Source organism: Amblyraja radiata, chromosome 9 (assembly GCF_010909765.2).
Source record: "Amblyraja radiata isolate CabotCenter1 chromosome 9, sAmbRad1.1.pri, whole genome shotgun sequence".
Classification (NCBI taxonomy): Eukaryota; Metazoa; Chordata; class Chondrichthyes; order Rajiformes; family Rajidae; genus Amblyraja; species Amblyraja radiata.
This window is the reverse complement of record NC_045964.1, coordinates 36,702,768-36,715,465: the sequence shown is the minus strand read 5'-3', so window position 1 is coordinate 36,715,465 and position 12,698 is coordinate 36,702,768. Positions and strand designations below refer to the sequence as shown.

General features: G+C 48.6%; 1 protein-coding gene across 1 annotated transcript in view; it reads left to right on the top strand.

Moving 5' to 3' along the window:
* Positions 1-12,698, top strand: part of LOC116976616 — a 103,749-nt gene that overhangs the window by 37,611 nt on the left and 53,440 nt on the right. The gene's annotated exons all lie outside the window — the stretch shown is intronic.

Genomic DNA, 12,698 nt, shown 5'->3' with positions numbered 1-12,698 from the left:
CAGGGGCTGGGGCTGCTTCTATGGGTGAGAAGCCAGTATTTTTTTTAATATTGGGGGGGGGGGGGGGGGGGGGGGGGCTGCGGCATCACACTCTCATTAACCACCCCCCAAACACACAGGTGGGGGTGGGGGGGTGAGAAGAGGGGAGGGAGGGGAGAGGAGGAGGAGGAAACGGGACAGATTTGGGAGAGAAAGGAGAGCGGGGTAGGGGGTGAGAGAGGGGGATGGGGAGAGAGATGTGGGGGAGGGGGGGATGGGGAGGAGGGAGGGAGGGGGAGGTGGGTGGAGAGAGGGGAAAGAGTGCGGAGGGAGAGTGGAGGGGGAAGGGGGGAGAGAAGTGAAGTGGAAGAGAGGGAGGAGAGAGGGATGGGGAGGGGAGAGAGATGTGGGGGGGAGGGATGGGGACGGAGAGGAGGAGGGAAGGGTAAGAGTGTGGAGGGAGGGGGAAGAGTGTGGAGGGAGGGGGAGAGAGGTGGGGGGAGAGGGGGGAAAGAGTGGGGAGGGATAGTGGGAGGGGGGAGAGGTGGAAGAGTGGGGAGGGTCAGAGGGGTAGGGGGAAGGGGTGGGGGTGGAGAGGGGAGGGAGGGGGAAGGGAGGGGAGAGAGAGGGGTGGGGGAGGGAAAGGGGTGGGGTGAGGGAGAGAAGTGGAAGAGTGGGGAGGGGGGGGTAGGGGGAGTGGTGGAAGAGGGACAGAGGGGTAGGAGGAAGGGGGCGGGGGGAGAGAGGAAAGGGGATAGGGTAGAGAGTGAAGGGGGGTGGGGGAGAGAGGGATGGGTGGGAGAGGGAGAGGGGTGAGAAGAGGGAGACTTAGAAACATAGAAATCAGGTGCAGGAGTAGGCCATTCGGCCCTTCGAGCCTGCACCTCCAGTCAATATGATCATGGCTGATCATCCAACTCAGTATCCTGTACCTGCCGTCTCTCCACACCCCCTGATCCCTTTAGCCACAAGGGCCACATCTAACTCCCTCTTAAATATAGCCAATGAACAGGCCTCAACAACCTTCTGTGGCAGTGAATTCCAGAGATTCACCACTCTCTGTGTGTAAAATGTTTTTCTCATCTCGGTCCTAGAAGATTTCCCCCTTATCCTTAAACTGTGACCCCTTGTTCTGGACTTCCCCAACATCGGTTTCTATAAGATCCCCCCTCAATCTTCTAAAATCTAGCGAGTACAAGCCGAGTGTATCCGGTCTTTCTTCATATGAAAGTCACGTCATCTCAGGAATCAGTCTGGTGAACCTTCTCTGTACTCCCTCTATGGCAAGAATGTCTTTGAGCATTGGGCATTGTGACATCACACAATGGAACGTTCACCATGGGCTGGGGCTCCTGCAAAGGCATATGTAAATGGATCCATTCTGATTGGACATATGTGAACATTGGGCATTGTGACATCACACGATGGAACAAATCAAAAGGAAGAAAGGCAGCGGCAGCCGGACGGACGGACGGCAGGCTGCAGCCACAGACTTTTATATAATAACTAGACCAAGTGCAGACCCGTTGGGTTTGTTTCCCCAACGGCGTTTGCGGGGGGGGGGGGGGGGGGGGAGAAGAGGGGAGGGAGGGGAGAGGAGGAGGAGGAAACGGGATAGATTTGGGAGGGAAAGGAGAGCGGGGTAGGGGGTGAGAGATGGGGAGAGAGATGTTGGGGAGGGGGGATGGGGAAGATTGGGAGGGGGAAAGAGGGGAAAGAGTGGGGAGGGAGAGTGGAGGGGAAGAGAAGTGGAAGAGTGGGGAGGAACGAGGAGAGGGGAGTGATGAAAGAAGGACAGAGGGATAGGGGGAAGGGGGTGGGGGGGAGAGGGAAGGGGGTGGGGTAGAGAGGGAAGGGGGGTGGGGGAGAGGGGGATTGGAGAGGGAGAGGGGTGAGGAGAGGGAGTGGGGAGGAGAGAAGGGGGAGAGAAGTGGAAGAGTGGGGAGGGAGGGAGGGGTAGAGGGGTAGCGGGAGTGGAGGAAGAGAGGGGGGAGTGGTGGAAGAGGGACAGAGGGGTAGGGGAAGGGGTGGGGGAGAGAGGGGAAGGGAGGGGAAGAGAGAGGGGTGTGGGTGGGAGAAGCGTGGGGTAAGGGGATAGAAGTGGAAGAGTGGGGAGGGAGGGGTAGGGGGAGTGGTGAAAGAGGGACAGAGGGGTAGGGGGAAGGGGGTGGTGGTAGAGAGGGAAGGGGGGTGGGGGAGAGAGGGATGGGTGGGAGAGGGAGAGGGGTGAAGATGGAAACATAGAAGCATAGAAATTAGGTGCAGGAGTAGGCCATTCGGCCCTTCGAGCCTGCACCACAATTCAATATGATCATGGCTGATCATCCAACTCAGTATCCTGTACCTGCCTTCTCTCCATACCCCCTGATCCCTTTAGCCACAAGGGCCACATCTAACTCCCTCTTAAATATAGCCAATGAACTGGCCTCTATTACCTTCTGTGGCAGAGAGTTCCAGAGACTCACCACTATATGTGTGAAAAATGTTTTCCTCATCTCAGTACTAAAGGATTTCACCTTTATCCTTAAACTGTGACCCGCTTGTCCTGGACTTCCCCAACATCGGGAACAATCTTCCTGCATCAGACAAATGCAATTCAGGACTTTTCTCTTCACAAGCAAAGTCAGAATGACGGTTAGTGAAGAATCCGAATAATCGCTGTGCGTTCAGATGCTGCGCGCGCCTCCTGCACCAAAGGGGGGGGGGGGGGGGGGAGCGTGTGTCGTCACACACAAAGATCTTGTAGCGGAGAGCTCCGCTATAAGATCTTTGGTCACATACTAAGCACGCGCCTCCACAAACAGATGAGCGTCTTCTTGAATGGAGAGCGCGTGGCCGCCTCCACAAACAGTCACACACACTGAGGACCCGCCCCCACAAAAAATATTTTGTGAGGAAGGGGAGGAGGAGGGTGGAGAGGGAGAGGGGGAGGGGGGGGGGGGAGAAGAGGATGGGGGAGAGAGGTGAAGGGGGGGGGGGAGGGGGTGGAGCGGGCGTGCATGTCGAGAGAAGAGAAAAGTGCAGAGAGAGAGAGAGGCTGGTACAACATCAAAAAAGCTGGATAAACTCAGCGGGTGCAGCAGCATCTATGGACCGAAGGAAAAGGGCAACGTTTTTGGCCGAAACCCTTCTTCCGGGTTTCGGCCAAAAACGTTGACCATTCAATTCGCTCCATAGATGCTGCCGCACCCGCTGAGTTTATCCAGCTTTTTTTTATGTCTACCTTCGATTTCCAGCATCTGTAGTTCCTTCTTAAAGACAGAGACTGTGCACGGTAAGGGAATGAGGAGGGAGAGGGCGAAGAGTGTGGAGGGAGGGGGAGAGTGGGATGGGAGGGGGAGAGGGGTGGGGGGAGAGAGGGGAAAGAGTGTGGGGGGGGAAGGGGGTGGAGAAAAGTGGAAGCGTAGGGAGGGAGGGAGGGAGGGAGGGGGAGAGGGGTAGCAGGAGTGGTGGAAGAGGGACAGGGGGAGTGGTGGAAGAGGGACAGAGGGGTAGGGGAAGGGGTGGGGGAGAGAGGGGAAGGGAGGGGGAGACAGGGGGAGACGGGTGGAGAGGGGAGGGGAGAGAGGGGTGGGGTAAGGGGAGAGAAGTGGGAGAGGCAGGGGTAGCGGGAGTGGTGGAAGAGGGACAGAGGGGAAGGGGGCGGGGAGAGAGGGAAGGGGGTGGGGTAGAGAGGGAAGGGGTGGGGGAGAGAGGGATGGAAGAGGGGTGAGGAGAGGGAGAGGGGGAGGAGAGAAGGGGGAGAGAAGTGGAAGAGTGGGGAGGGAGGGAGGGGTAGTGGGAGTGGAGGAAGAGAGACGAGGAGTGGTGGAAGAGGGACAGAGGGGTAGGGGAAGGGAGGGGAAGAGAGAGGGGTGGGGGTGGGAGAGGCGTGGGGTAAGGGGATAGAAGTGGCACAGTGGGGAGGGAGGGGTAGAGGGACTGGTGGAAGAGGGACAGAGGGGTAGGGGAAGGGGGCGGGGGGAGAGAGGGAAGGGGGTGGGGTAGAGCGGGAAGGGGGGTGGGGGAGAGAGTGATGGGTGGGAGAGGGAGAGTAGTGAGGAGAGGGAAACATAGAAACAGAAATTAAGTGCAGGAGTAGGCTATTTGTCCCTTCGAGCCTGCACCACCATTCAATATGATCATGGCTGATCATCCAACTCAGTATCATGTACCTGCCTTCTCTCCATACCCCCTGATCCCTTTAGCCACAGGGGCCACATCTAACTCCCTCTTAAATACAGCCAATGAACAGGCCTCGACTACCTTCTGTGCCAGTGAATTCCAGAGATTCACCACTCTCTGTGTGAAAAATGTTTTTCTCATCTCGGTCGTAAAAGATTTACCCCTTATCCTTAAACTGTGACCCCTGGTTCTGGACTTCCCCAACATCTGGAACAATCTTCCTGCATCTAGCCTGTCCAACCCCTTAAGAATTTTGTAAGTTTCTATAAGATACCCCCTCAATCTTCTAAAATCTTGCGAGTACAAGCCGAGTCTATCCAGTCTTTATTCATATAAAAGTCCTGACATCCCAGGAATCAGTCTGGTGAACCTTCTCTGTACTCCCTCTATGGCAAGAATGTATTTGAGCATTGGGCATTGTGACATCACACGATGGAACGTTCACCATTGGCTCGGGCTCCTGCAAAGGCATATGTAAATGAATCCATTCCAATTGGACATCTGTGAGCATCGGGCATTGTGACATCACACGTTGGAACGTTCACCAGGGGCTGGGGCTGGTGCTGCTTCTATGGGTCAGAAGCCAGTTTATTTTTGAAATATTGGGGGGGGTGAAGGATTTGATTAAAAACGTGTACTTAAACACGACGAAATGTAATGAGGAGCGGATACTTAGAAAGAAAAGTGAAATCTCTACCGAAATGGAAAGGATGTCGGCGATTCTGCGTCTGGTTTCGGAGTTGCAGTGAATCAAAGGAAGAAATGCAGCCGGAAGCCGTACATGTAAATGGATCCATTCCGATTGGACATCTGCGAGCATTGGGCATTGCGATTGGACATCTGCGAGCATTGGGCATTGTGACATCGCACGATGGGAACAAATCAAAAGGCAGAAAGGCAGCCGGATGGCAGCCGGACGGATGGGACGAGAGTTTTATATATTAACTAGACCAAGTGCAGACCCGTTGGGTCTGTTTCCCCAACAGCGTTTGCGGGGGGGGGGGGGGGGGGGCTGCGGCGTCACACTCAAATTAACCACCCCCCAAACACACAGGTGGGGGGAGGGGGGGTGAGAAGAGGGGAGAGGAGGAGGAGGAAACGGGACAGATTTGGGAGGGAAAGGAGAGCGGGGTAGGGGGTGAGAGAGGGGGATGGGAGAGAGATGTGGGGGAAGGGGGGGATGGGGAGGGGAGGAGGGAGGGAGGGGGAGAGGGGTGGGGGGAGAGAGGGGAAAGAGTGGGGAGGGAGAGTGGAGGGGGAAGGGGAGAGGTGGAAGAGTGGGGAGGGAGGAGGAGAGGGGTAGGGGGAGTGATGGAAGAGGGACAGAGGGGTAGGAGGAAGGGGGCGGGTGGAGAGAGGGAAGGGGGTGGGGTAAAGAGGGAAGGGGGTGGGGGAGAGAGGGATGGGTGGGAGAGGGAGAGGGGTGAGGAGAGAGAAACATAGAAATTAAGTGCAGTAGTAGGCCATTCGGCCCTTTGAGCCTGCAACACCATTCAATATGATCATGGCTGATCATCCAACTCAGTATCCTGTATCTGCCTTCTCTCCATATCCCCTGATCCCTTTAGCCACAAGAGCCACATCTAACTCCCTCTTAAATATAGCCAATGAACTGGCCTCAACTACCTTCTGTGGCAGAGAATTCCAGAGATTCACCACTCTCTGTGTGAAAAATGTTTTTCTCATCTCTGTCCTAAAGTATTTCCCCCTTATCTTTAAACTGTGACCCCTTGTTCTGGACTTCCTCAACATCTGGAACAATCTTCCTGCATCTAGCCTGTCCAACCCCTTAAGAATTTTGTACGTTTCTATAAGATCCCCCCTCAATCTTCTAAAATCTAGCGAGTACAATGCAAGTCTATCCAGTCTTTCTTCATTTGAAAATCCTGACATTCCAGGAATCAGTCTGGTGAACCTTCTCTGTACTCCCTCTATGGCAACAATGTATTTGAGCATTGGGCATTGTGACATCACACGATGGAACGTCCACCATTGGCTCGGGCTCCTGCAAAGGCATATGTAAATGGATCCATTCCGATTGGACATATGTGAGCATCGGGCATTGTGACATCAGACGATGGAACGTTCACCAGGGGCTGGGGCTGGTGCTGCTTCTATGGGTGAGAAGCCAGTTTAGTTTTGAAATATAGGGGGGGGGGGGGGGGAAGGATTTGATTAAAAACGTGTACTTAAACACGACGAAATGTAATGAGGAGCGGATACTTAGAAAGAAAAGTGAAATCTCTACCGAAATGGAAAAGATGTCGTCGATTCTGCGTCTGGTTTCGGAGTTGCAGGGAATCAAAGGAAGAAATGCGGCCGGAAGCCGTCAATGTAAATGGATCCATTCCGATTGGATGTCTGCGAGCGTCGGGCATTGCGATTGGACATCTGCGAGCATCGGGCATTGTGACATCGCACGGCGGGAACGAATCGAAAGGCAGAAAGGGATCCGGACGCCAGCCGGATGGATGGGACGAGAGTTTTATATATTAATAGATAGATAGATAGATAATAGATAGAAAATAGATAGATAGGATAGATAGGATAGATAGGATAGATAGATAGATAGATAGATAGATAGATAGATAGATAGATAGATAGATAGATAGATAGATAGATAGATAGATAGATAGAGAGAGAGAGAGAGAGAGAGATAGAGAGAGAGATAGAGAGAGAGATAGAGATAGAGAGAGAGAGAGGGAGAGAGAGAGAGAGAGAGATAGATAGATAGATAGATAGATAGATAGATAGATAGATAGATAGATAGATAGATAGATAGATAGATAGATAGATAGATAGATAGATAGATAGATAGATAGATAGATAGCGAAATGGAAAAGATGTCGGCGATTCTGCGTCTGGTTTCGGAGTTGCAAGGAATCAAAGGAAGAAAGGCGGCCGGCAGCCGGACGGATGGACGCCGGACGGCGGCAGGCACACAGTTTTAATATATAATAGATAGATAGATAGATAGATGGCTATGCAGGGAATGGAGGTATATGGGTCATGTTCAGTTAGAGGAGATAAGCTTATCTTGGCATCATGTTTTGCACATATATTGTGGGCCAAAGGACCTGTTCCAGTGCTGTACTTTTCAAAGCTATGTTTTATAACTCTGACTATTTATGGAAAAAGACAAGGATGACCATTTCTCCATTGTGGAAAAGTCAATTTTACAAAACTGAGAAGCTGAATGCAGTGAAAGCATTCAATGACAAGTTTGTGATAGTTTCAGAGCAAACATGTTACCACAAGATAAAAGGCACTTTCACCATCATGTCAAGGAGTATTCAGAGTAGGATAATGCAAAAAGGGAAGTTTTCATTAAAAGCCAATACTTTAGAAAGCTGACAAAAGTGCTGGAGAAACTCAGCGGGCGCAGCAGCATCTATGGAGCGAAGGAAATAGGCAACGTTTCGGGCCAAAACCCTTCTTCAGACTGATGTAGGGTGGGGGTGGGGGTGGGGGGGCTGGCGGGGAGAAGAAGGGTGAAAAGAAGAGGAGGTGCCAGAGGGTTGAGGGAGAGCTGAGAAGGGGAGGAGACAGAAAGGGCTACCGGAAATTGGAGAAGTCAATGTTCATGCCACTAGGGTGCAAACTGCCCAAGCATATGAGGTGCTGCTCCTCCAATTTCCGGTGGTGCTCATTCTGGCCATAGAGGAGGCCCAGCACAGAAAGGTCGGATCCAGAATGGGAAGGGGAGTTGAAATTTGTGTCTGATTCAAATAGAGATAATCTTTGAGGTGGTAAGAGGGAATATCGATGAAGATAACATCTTTTATATAGGCTATAGGGTGTTTGATGTAGTTAATGTGGGTTTTGAAATGGTCAAAATAATAGCTTTGTCAGGAAAATGAAAGTTCATGCGGCTCACGAGAAAGTGGTGCAAATACCTTAAATCTATACTTGAGGCGGGACTCAAAGCTGTCCAGCCAAGAATGAGGCGGGACACGAAGTTTATCCAGCCAGTAAATCTTTAATGGAGTTATCGGCTTAAAACACTATTATTCTGAAATGGAGGGCAAGGAAAATTACTGAAGTGTTATTTAGAGACTACAGTGCGTTGTGACAGCATATGTAAGAAAGGTCTATGACAGTGTCAAAAATATTATACACCAGGCCCGTACGAAGCTTTTCAAAAAGGGCGGTGGCATGGCAGGATTACAAACATTTTATGTGAAGTAAGTGCACCCAGCGCATATCACAAGCGCGATCATCAAAGACCCTTGCGGCCGTGGTCCAGGGCCCTTAATCGGGCCCTGGAAGCTCTGGGGTTTTAGATGCTCTCTGGTGCTTTCTGAGCCATATTTTGGAGCATTTTTGCAACAAATGTATGACCAATATTTCAGAAATAGTTTTGGTTGAAGGCCTCCCCTACTCCTTCCCCATGATCTCCTCCAAAAAGTCGATCCAATCTCAACTTTCTCCTCCCTCCCACCTTCTCTCTCTCCCCCTCCCCTCCCTCTCTCTCCCCCCTCTGTCTCAACCCCCCCTTTCCCCTTCTCACATCCCCCCCTCTCTCTCCCTCCCTCTCCCTCCCATGCAGCAAGGCTCCGATACCACGCCGCAGACACCCCAGCCCCCCCACCTCTCCCCGGCCCGGAGAAACGGGCACCCCCGCAACGCAATATTCCACTACTTACGTGGAGTAGACACCTAGGATCTTTGGTAGACACGAGGCATCGAGGTGATTGTGTGGAGTGCAAATAAAGATCTGAACCCGCCCGGGCCCACTGCGCACGCAGGGAGAGACAGCGTCATTTTGCGTCGCTACTGCGTCACCGGCTTCCCCCAACTGCGCAGACGCAGATGGTCGCAATTTTTTTTCCCTGAAAACTTCCAGCGGGCCGGAACCAGAATTTCAGGTAATTTCCATCAAAGTGGAAACGCTGATAGCGCTCCAATTATTTTCTTCTCTGGATTTTTTTTACTCTAGGATAAAACACCTTGGCCGGGGGCCCTCTAGATTTTGAGGCCCCAGGCTTCAGCCTATGAAGCCTATAGGTAAATCCGGCCCTGTCGAGGCCCTAAGCTTAAGCTTGTGAAGCTTTTACGTAAATCCAGCCCTGAGCACCCTGCCTTAAATAACCCCCACAGGAGCCTCGTGACCTGCATCTCCCGTCACCAAGACACGTAACTCCCCCCTCCAGACCCGAGGGATCGCACTGCGCGTGACTCACCACCAGGGGCCGCCACACTCTATTCAAATATTTTGGAATTAAGTTGAATTCAAAATGGTTGCATACTGTAAGGATTTAAAGTAAATCAAAAATTCTAATGCTAGAAATTTGAAACAAAAATAGAAAATGCTAGAGATTCCCAGCAGAGCAGGCAGCATCCATGGAAAGAAAAACAGAGTTGACTAGATTTAAGGTAAATGGTAGATTCATTAATGGGAAATTGAGGGGAAAGAAAATCATCCAAAGGATTGTGAGAATGTGTCGCTCATTCCCTGAAAGAGTGGTAGATGCAAAGGTGCTCAGATGGCCATTAGGTAGATGAACATTTGAATTTCCATAACCAACATGATTACTCAACAAAAATTGTTTTAGCTTGATAACTTTTTTTGGCTAACATGAACATGATGGCTAGATGCCCCTTTCCTAAGAATTGATTGTTAATTTTTCCACTTCTGATGAAAAGCCTTTTATATGGATCTGTGAAGATTCATGGTGGATGGGACATATTCTCTACTTCATAACCATTTTCCCACCTTATATTTTATTGATAGATAATGCTGATATGTATGGTTTCTTCGTCTTTCAAAGGTTACGGGGAGATGGCAGGAGAATGAGGTTGAGAAGGGAAAAATTGATCATCCATGATTGAATGACAAAGTAGACCTGACAGGCTGAATGGCCTAATTCTGCCCCTATGTATTATGGTCTTAAGGTCTTTGTATTTTGTTCTAGATTCCAGCATCTACAGTTTCTTGTGTCCCCATATTGCTAGAATGTGTAGGTGTCACCTGTACTACTGCTCTTTTGGTGGTGTGAGCTGTGCTAAATATGTGCCATTTTCCATCCGAATTTTTTTTAACCGCATTAACTGAACCGGAGGTGCTACAGAGCCCACCTTTGTAGGCATATCTGCAATGTTTGCACAGGAGCCTGTGTGCACCATTTCTTTGTCCTCTTCGCTTTTAAAATGTGTTGGCTGGTGTTTACTTGCCATCTGAGCATTAATTGTCTTCCACTCAGCAGGAAAGGCTAATTTCAAGTTGGACTGCCAATAGTTAATGTGGGGAGAGAAACAGAATCAGAACATCTGATGTTGGGTTAGCAAATTGAAATGTCAATTCTGCTTTTCAATCTGTAGATGTTTACTGACCCAATGAGTATTTCCACTGTTTTTGGTTTTATTTTCAGATATTAAGCATCCACAAAATGTGGTTTTATGTGTCAATTGTTAATGCATGTGCTCCTTTATGAAACTTCCCCAGTATACTTCAGCCTTCAGGGTCTTGGAAACCCTGATCTTTGTGCTTCTGCGAAGTGACTCAAACTGCACTGGAAGCATCGCATCGGCACTTAAGTGAAAAGACGGTAGAAATTGAGGCAGGTTCGTTCTGTACACTGAAAGCACATGGCTGATAACCTCTGTGTATTTATTGATAACACCATGGCGGTAGAGTCAAAATATAAACACATTTAAATTCCTTCCCCATTGTAAAATTTAACTGGGGTTTTTTAAAAGCTGTCATTTTGATGTGACGGTCAATGTATCCATTTCAGAATAAATGAACATTACCAAGAATAATTATAATACTTTTATAGGGGCTTGAAATTGAATTATAAATATAATGAAGGATCAGATGCAGAAAAGGGTTAAACTATACGCATACTTCTTTTAACACAGTGGAGCGCTGTGTTGATATCAGCAACATGGTGAATTTTGAAGCTTTAAAGAGATTTAATTTTTAGATAGTGAAAATGGGGAGTGGAACAAAGTGGTAATTCATGCGTTTAAGCAACAGAAAAGTATTACAGTCAAATGATTTACATTCATGGTTGTTGGGCGGGTTGGGCAGAGATGCAATTTGAGCTTTAGGCTACTGGGTCGATAAAATAATTGGTTACATTTCTTGGAGAGGACAGAATTTTTTTTTTTGTCGATTGTCTGCTTTTATGTAAAATAGGTGCATGAAATGAACTATATGGAGCATTGTTTCTGTTTGTGATGGTTATAGTTTTATATGGTTAATTTTAAGCTAGTGAAAGTGTAGTGAAAATCAGATTTAGTGTCTGTTTGCATAATTGTAATCTAACCTTGATGATAAGATTGAAAAAAAATCACTGTTTAACAGTGCCCTTTACATTTTTCATGTTTGCTTGAGCATGACTGAAAGTTTATTTTGGGGAAGAATGACCATTGTTTTTTGATTGGATTCTTGCTTTTCTGTCTGATTTACATCTTAAAATATATAAAAATAACCAGGAAATTAGGTATTTTCATGGCTAATGATTGTGCATCTGTCCAGGTTGTTCATCTGTTGATTGATTCCATCTGTATAGATGCAGCATATCTGCAGTGTATATCATTGGAATTCTGAAATCAAATTCACGAGATTGATCCCTGGGATGGTGGGACTGTCATATGAGGAAAGATTGAAAAGACTAGGCTTGTATTCACTGGAGTTTAGAAGGATGAGGGGGAATCTTATAGAAACATATAAAATTATAAAAGGATTGGACAAGCTAGATGCAGGAAAAATGTTCTCAATGTTGGGAGAGTCGAGAATCAGGGGCCACTGTCTTAAAATAAAGGGGAGGCCATTTAAGACTGAGGTGAGAAAAAACTTTTTCACCCAGAGTTGTGAATTTGTGGAATTCCCTGCCACAGAGGGCAGTGGAGGCCAAATCACTGGATGGATTTAAGAGAGAGTTAGATAGAGCTCTAGGGGCTAGTGGAATCAAGGGATATGGGGAGAAGGCAGGCACGGGTTATTGATATGGGATGATCAGCCATGATCACAATGAATGGCGGTGCTGGCTCGAAGGGCCGAATGGCCTCCTCCTGCACCTATTTTCTATGTTTCTATGTTTCTAAATTCATTTGTTACTGATGCTTGCCATAATTCTCTGCAACATAGCTACATCAGAGTGCATAATAACTTAAACTACTGTCATTAATCAATTTCCCAGCTCACAACGTGATCTTTGTGGTCATCTATCAAAGCACTTGCAGGGCCAATAAGTGCAGCATTTTGGAGCTAGGCTTGGATTGAAACTATAAATTAAATGTAACATGCATATTTGCATAGCATCTTTTTCCATTGGTGTGCCATAGAGGTAATAAAATAAAACACAAAGTGCTGGAATAACTCAGCGGGCAGGCAGTATCTCTGGAAGACATGGACAGGTCATATCTTCACTGAGCACATCAGGCAGGTTTGTTCAGCTGAAAGTTTCCATTCTGGCCCTGGAGAATTGTTTTAGGCCTCTATATTCATTAATAAGAATGATTCTTCCATTAAATGCTTTGAGAGAAATGTCCAGATAATTTGGTTGCCAATCAATTGTAAATTAGACACACAATTGGTGTGTGAGATC